The sequence below is a fragment of the Rhinolophus sinicus genome, chromosome 17 (genome assembly GCF_057876585.1).
Source record: "Rhinolophus sinicus isolate RSI-liver-muscle chromosome 17, RSI-T2T, whole genome shotgun sequence".
NCBI classification, from domain to species: domain Eukaryota; kingdom Metazoa; phylum Chordata; class Mammalia; order Chiroptera; family Rhinolophidae; genus Rhinolophus; species Rhinolophus sinicus.
Window position 1 is genome coordinate 201,253,397 of NC_142517.1, and position 7,956 is coordinate 201,261,352.

The 7,956-nt window shown below is 41.8% G+C and overlaps 1 pseudogene; it reads right to left on the reverse strand.

The window, feature by feature from the left end:
• Positions 1 to 5,102: 5,102 nt before the first annotated feature.
• On the reverse strand, positions 5,103 to 6,252 carry LOC109459315 (AP-3 complex subunit sigma-1-like; annotated as a pseudogene).
• Between the last annotated feature and the right edge of the window lie 1,704 nt (positions 6,253 to 7,956).

Below are 7,956 nucleotides of genomic sequence, written 5' to 3' on the forward strand. Positions count from 1 at the left end.
TACCCTCTTCCGGGGCTCTGGCCTTCCACCTTTCCCCAGAATCCTCAGGCAGCTGCCCCCCAGGCTGGGCACTCCACCTCCCCTTGCAGCATTGGGCATTACCTTTGGGAGGACAGCAACTTCCAGCCTGTGCCATGGAGCCAGATGACGTGGCCTGAATTCTGGCTCTGACACGTCTGACAAGCGGACTTCCATGTAGAATTCTGTTGTCTGATGTCCCAGCACCCATTTTTCATTCCTCAGGTTATGGAACCCTTATGTTGCTTTGGGGAACGACTTCCTTTCTTTCCACACACATTCTGCCTCATTGGAAGCAATCCTGGTGGGACTGCCAATTAAGATGGCTCAGACTTCCCTTGGACGAGATTGAGTAGAGGACATAAGTTAGGCCAAGCAGATACTCTCTTCCTGGAATTGGAGCCATAAGCAAAACGGCACAAAAAGGCTGTGGATTGTTTATCATGACAATGGCAATTTGAAGAGATGATACCTCATACTTGGAGCAACTTTGTTCCTTGTACTTTCTGAAGTCTGTTTCTTTTTTTTTTAATCTTTTTAAAAATTACTGTTAGAGACATCCCATGTCCTTCCTAATAAGTTCCTTTTTGCTTGATTTAGTTATGGTTGGTTTCTGTGTTGTAAGCAAAGAACCGTCAAAGATGCTGCAATACACTGTACTTTATGAAATTATTAAAGACTACAAAACAATTCCCATACGTTCTTTTAAAAATTATCTTTTCTTGCTTTAAGGCATTAATAAAAGGTTGATTATTGGCATGGAGATAGTTGTAACACTTTGAGGGAGTCACCAGATGGTGACAATGCATATTATTTCCTAATTCAATTGATCTCGAAATGTGTTTATTAAATCTTGAGGAAATGCTTTATCATCATTATGTGATAGCTCTGCTTTAAAAAAAACCCCAAGCTTTAGAACATCTTGTAGGGGCAGAATTTGGATGTGATGAAAGGAGTTCTTTGGCAGTATCTCAGAGGTATATACTTTAACTTCAAAAGAATTTATGTCTCAAATGTCTGAAGGCTAACAAATGTCTACAGAAGAGGACTATTTCCTCAGTGGATGCAGCCACTATGTAGATATCATTACAGCTCTGTCACGAGTCAGTGGCTTACACATTGCTGTTGCTCACACACAAACCTTTCACAGATTATGATAAGTGCTTCTTTGATATGAAGGCATTGCTCTCAGTAAAACCTTCAAGCAGTGGACTCTGACCAGAAGCCATGTGGGTGGTGGAAAAAGACCTTTGCTTTGGATTAGAAGGAACATTGCAGATTACATTGTTATGATTCAGCAGGGGCTAGGAAAGAATTCTGCATTTGTAATAGAAAGTCCATGGGTAGTACTTTTTTTTTTTTTTGACCAGAGTTATTTTGATGGATTAAACCAAAAGAAGAAGGAAATGATAACACTGAACCCTAGTGCTGATGATTGTTAGAAACTCTCACTGATACATATCAGTTTCTACCAAAAGGGAAAAAAGAAATTGTTTATGAGTATTTGCTGTTTCACCTCTGCTTCCAGTTCTGATTTTTCCTCTTTCACTGATGTATTAGTTAGCTAGTGCTGTGTAACAAAGCACTCCAAAAGGTCATGACTTAAAACAACAAACATTGCTTAGCTCATGAGCTTATGAGTTGGTTCTTTTGGTCTTGGCTGGGCATGCTCATGCATCTGTGATGATTTGGTGGGCTGGCTGATGACTGCCTGGCTTTGCTGATCTTGGCTATACTTTCACATATTTGGAGGTTGGTTGGTTGTATGCTGTTTAGAATGTTCTTAGCTAGAACAACTAGGCTCCTCTCAGCTTACAGCAAGCTAGCTTATGCATGCTCACATAGCCATGTAAAAGTTGTGTGTGTGTGTGTGTGTGTGTGTGTGAGAGAGAGAGAGAGAGAGAGACAGAGAGAGAGAGACAGAGAGAGACAGAGACAGAGAGAGAGACAGAGAGATTGGAAGAGAAAAGGCAGGCAAGGCATTTTTTTGAAGTTTAAGCTTGGAACTGGCACAGTCACTTCTGCCTCAACCGGAGGAGCTACAAAATCATATCGCAAAAGGTATGGATTTAAAGAGGCATGAAAAGTTGTGGCCATTTTTAATTTCTCACACTCAAGAATGTCATAACTCTGCTAATTTGATGTGTGTGTGTGTGTGTGTGTGTGTGTGTGTGTGCGTGTGTGTGTGTGTGGTGTGAAATGAGAAGAACAGGTGGGGAAAAATAGTGGACCTGAGAGGAAAGAAGTGGAAGAGGGAAGAGAGAGAGAGAGTTCAGGTAGGTCAAATCTCAGAAAGATTTTGGGGATTTGGCAAATGAGAGGCTTTAAAACAACTTCAGTGTAGAAGAGAAATGGGTATGAGCGGAAATAGAGTTTGATATGTTTTCTCATGGTTTAGGAATTTGATCCCTTTTGATATTCTGTAAGAGATGTAAGTAAATTACTTTTTTGGCTATTGAGCCATGCATTTTTCAATGCAACTACGTACAATGGAGCTATGTGGGGTCCCAAGGACTTATTTGAATTAAGCATTTAGATTTATAAAGAAAGACCTTTGAAAAAAATAAAATAGCTCCACCAAACTACAGGAAAAGTAAAACATTGATTTTCCCTCCTAAGGAGGATAATCAATCATGTTTAGATGTTTACTATTTTCTGAGCACTATCAAATTCAGCATGTGAAAATTTTGAGCAAATGTGGTGTTCTCTGAAAACTTTATGGTTTTAGGGTTTTTCAAATATCCATGGAAATATAAAGAAATAATGTATTGACTAATTCCTAGCTGTATGATGCTGCCAGTTTACTTGAACATTTGATGGATTGCTCCTCTGAACCCATACTCTTGTTCACCCATTTCTACTCTAATGGTGTGCCTGCTTGAAATCTATAATACGACAGAATGAATGGGAGATGCTCTGGAAGCAGCTCAAGGGCTTGGAAGTCAGCCCAGCCTGTATTCAAATCCTGACTTCATTCTTAACTCTGTGAACTTGGGCAAGTTTCTGACCTAAACTTCTTTAAAAAAATCTTAACATGAGGACAACAATCCACTTGTTTAAGTCTGTTGTAAGGATTAAAGGTAATGTGTAATCAGTGTTGAGCACATAAATGTTTATTTCGACTCCTCACAAAGAATCTATAAGCTAGACTTTATTGAGTCAGTGTCAGCATACTGCAGATTCCCCAAATTTGATCAGAGAAGCCTGTCTAAAGTCCAGTATCAGGACGCCATTGAGCCAACAAAGACCTCTCTTATTATTGCATGTAGAAGAGAGCCAAAGGTATATCTACCAACTTAGGTGTTGGTGCTAGGTGTTAGGTGCTGTGCCACTGGGGCCATTGAAAAATGTCAATCATCAGATTTGTTTTTTATTTTTCATATGCTTATTACAGATCTCAAGGCACTTGCAATTTATCTGGGGAGAAAACACAACAAAAAGCTTCTAAACGTACCAAGTATATAATCAAATGCCAAATTTGGAATTACAGGGTCTTCAAAGAGAGATCGATCAAGGCTTATATGGATATTGAAGGTGAGGCAAGTTTCAGGATACAGAGACGACAAAGGGCACACTCTGAAAGAATGCCAAGAGGTGGAGAAAAGAAGGCAGAAATTAGAGAAGTTGGTGTGGGGGGGGGGTGATGGAGGTGGGAGCCGTGGGTACAAGTAGGAGAAAGTAGATGATGAAGGATTTCGAAAGTCAGGCATAAGACGCTGGACGCAGCAGAAGTTAGAGCATCACGATCAATTTCTGAAAAAGTGAAAGAAATCACGAAAATTAGTGGCTGGCAGGGACCTCCAGATTGCTGAGGCAGAGCCTGGAATCAAGTATGGGTTGGCAGGGTGTCAGGCACGTGGTGATGGAAACTGGCCAAAAGCTGAGGTGATGGGAGGAGAAGGAGAAAGCCACTATTGAAGTTTGGGAGAGCTGTAGGTTCTTCTGAGCCCCGTTTAGTCTAGACTGACCCGTGTTATCCTGGCTCAAATATCTGCTTTGGGCACAGATTCAGAAGGCAAAAGCTGTCCTGTTGGGTACTAGATGTGTGAGCTCAGATGTCCTGACGGTGCTGTCAACTTCGCAGAAACAGTGCCTCGTCCCTCAAGTGCTTGAGAAATAGCAAGGAGCACAGTGGCAGTTTGTACAACAGCTATAATTTCCTTTCTACCCGAACTCTGTAATAAAACAGAGAGCGATTTCTCTCCCTATCCCCGGGCGAGGGACAAATAGGTAAGTGGAACATTGGATGGAATAACATGGGTTATCCTCTCAATTACTAATGCCCATTTTTGCCTTCTCCAGATTTTTCAATTACAGAGAAATTGGCCCACACAAAATCTCAGGGAAAACTCAAGGTCAAACAAGTCCTCTGATTCAAGTATCAGTAGGACTTCAGATGTTATACTTTTCTGCCAATTAAAGGATGCACACTTAAGTGTTTTTATGTGACTTCTAAATACATGACATCTATGTCTCCAAGCGGACACTCAGCATGGAACAAAGAGGGAAAAGATTGAACTGAAGAAGTGCGAGAGTCAAGGTAAATTCCTTTCTTGTTTGAGATGTTTTCTCTATTTTTCCTTTTTGCTTTAGAAGTCCAGTTTCCTTGGGGTTTATTTAAACTAAGAGGAAAAGGTCATAATGTATTCATGCAATACATACTTGGTTTTTAAAACAACAATTGTGACAAATAACAGAAAGGATTAAGTAATGCGGCACTAATGATCCATACAAAACACCCACATTTTGGGTTGTGCATAATTTAGAGAAATGTCTCAAACACTTTTTGAAATGCTATTGTAGCAATACAGAGAGGCATGCCTTAGGTGGGCATAGGAATGTAGTTTAGAAAAGAAAAAAATATCACACTGGAACTACTCAATTTCTCCAAAATCACTGAGCAAGAAAAGCAACATTTTACCACCCACCATACTGATTTTACACAACTTCTATAAAGCACCTTGACTGAAATCCCAGAGCAAAAGTTAAGACTCTCTTCCTCTATTTTTGGTAAACAGCTGCATAGTAAACTTAGATGACTTTTCCCCCTGGATTTTACCTGGGAGTGGCCTTTAACATTTTTTTTATTTAAAAGAGGGCAGGTTTGGCCCTTTTATACTAATATTACCAATGTTAAAATTTCTTGGGATCTCAGGAAGATTCATATTCTTTACAACTGATATAACACGGACCAGCCTCAGATTTCCCCAGTTTATTTTGTGCATCAGTGTGTGTAACAATCTCATTCGTGTTGGTCTCCAAAACCATTCCTCCCATCACCATTGCTGCAAGAATACTGTGAACCTTGTCTACATGGAGAATTAAATTCGGTTCACAGACATTTTCAAAACACTTGTCTAATATTTCCACAAATGCTTGACTCAGATCAAAAATGCCAAGTTCATTTTCTGAAGAATCCACACAGAAGACAAAATATAACATTGCATAATGTCTATAAATCAGTTTGTTGTCATATCCTCCAGTTAATAATCCTCCTTCTAGGAAATTACAAACATTTTCACCTAAGAGACCACAAGGATTGTCTCCCTAGTGATTTGCTGTTGTCTACCTTCACTGTAAGCCTGGCAGAACTTGGAGAGCTGCGACTCCCCTGGATTGATGAAGATGAGAGTCCCCTTGACCATGGCTGGGCCCCGTGGACCAGGTGGGTGCTGGGGGCCAGGGTGGAACAGACAAACGTAAGAGTCTTGCCTAGGGATCTCACGGGAGATCCTTCCCCACCTGCCCCCACCGTCTCCTCCTGGGCAGGTCCACCACCTCCCGCTTGGGCGGGCGGGACCATGAGATGTTTTCTTATTGTGAGGGTCTGACAAGTGTGAAGGGGCGAGTGAGAGGGAGTATTACTCCTGAAGGAGAGCGATATTAAAATGTAAGACTTGGATATTTATCTGCAAGTAGTTTCTATAGGGATCAATAATTTAAAGCAAGTTATAAGCCATTCACATTTATTTATTCAACAAGTAGTTACTAAGGACCTACCTTGTGCCAGACTGTTCCAGGAATGAGGAACAGTAAATGAAACAAGTCCCTGCTCATATGGGGTTGACATTCCAGTGGGGGAAGATGGACCATAACCTATAAAAATATACTCTGATATGTTGTCACAAGGGCTAAGAAGAATTCGTCTGGGGATGTGGATAGAGAGGGGCAGCGCTGATGATGGCGGTGTGCTCTTTTAGACAGAGACCTAAGGGTAGCCTCTCCAATGGGGTGATATCTGAGGGCAGCGAGGGGCTGAGCTATGTAGACACATAGGGAAAGAGTGGTCCATGCGGAGGGAGAAGTACAAAGCGTTGCCAGGTAAGATACAGGATGCCCACTTCAAATTGAATTTCAGATAAAGAAAACAAGTATTGTTTAGTATAAGCATGTCCCGTGCAATGTTTGGGATATGCTTCTAGTACTGAAAAAAAAAAAAAAATTATCTAAAATGCAACTTCAGCTGGGTATTATGTGTGTTATTTGTTGAATCTGTCAATCCTTGCTTGGTGTTGAGGAAAGAGTGTGTTTGGTGTGTTCAAGGAATAATAAGAAGGCCAGAGACATGAGCAAGGAGAAGACTGGTAGGAGACAAGGTCCTCGAGGTGGCAGGCAGCTGAGTCACACAGGTCCTTGTTGGCCCCTTTAACGACTTTGGTTTTTCCTGAGTGTGATGGGAAGCCAGTGGGAGGCTTTGCAGAGAGAAGTATGAAGATTCGTTAATTTTTTTCCCAACTGTTGATGAATTTCATTTAATACTAACTTAAATTATTGAATACCTCTTAGATTTACTGAGCTAGGACAATGTTAGGGTCCTGTTGCTGCTTTCCAGGTGCTCATTCACTATCTGGGGGAGATAACACTTAACAAAGCAGTTAAGTAACAGTATAAATGCCTGGGTCAGCATGGGTGGTTCAGCCCAGAGTACCATAAATAGATGGATTCCTTGGGCCAGAAACATCTAGGAAGCATTTTGGAGGAGATTGGACCAATTGGAAGGATGGTGGAAGGGACTGTATCTCCTCCCATTTCAAGCATGCAGATGCTGTCCTCTAAGGTGTGAACAGAGCTTTTGGAGGAGTGGGGGCATCACAGCCTCTGCATTCAATGTCCCCTGGAGAGAGTGCTTCCCTCATACATCATGTCTAGACAGTGCATTCAGAACCAAATGGATTGCAGGATAACCTGCAACACCCCGAGTAAAGCGTCAGAGGGTAGAACTCTGAACAGAGTCAAGATGGATCTTCTGCACCCTGACATACCCCACGCACAGCCTGTGTCTGGAGCAGGAATGTGGACCTACATTTTCTAAAACAACCGTTACTTTTCCTTAGGGATTCCTACCTTTGAGAAGTTAGCCCCCAGAAAAATTCCTGATACACCAGAGAAGGCAATAAATGTTTGTGAAATAAATATCCAACTTGTGTATCAATTTGCAGAAAGCATTTTGAAGTGTTTCTAATCAAGTAATTAGCTTCACCAATTAGCTTTAATTTAACTCCTTTTTTCAAACAGCCTGAGTGAGTACAGAAAAGATCCCATGTCCTGAGGCTTCTCTGGAATGTCCAAAGAACTTCAGAGAAGGGTTATACTTGTGGTCTGGAGCCAGGGAACCACAGGGGACCAGAGCCTAGGGTCTCCTGGTTCTCAAGGCCTGGAGGGCATCTGCCAGCCTCGAAAACAGTCAGTGACATAGTCAGGCCCTTCCAAATTGCCCTGCCTTGAGGAAAAAGGGTGGATTCCCTATGTCTTCCCAGGATAGTCTATCATTGGATGTGGGCTGCCAGTGAGAAAAAGGCATGATCTTGTGTTAGGTACCTCTACTTCACATAGGGAAATTTCTGCAGGGAAACTCATCTGAAAGTCGTGTGCTGTCCACCTGCCCAGCAACTGGTGGAATAGATGCCTTAATCTTGAGAGGGGACCTGAGGGAGGGCA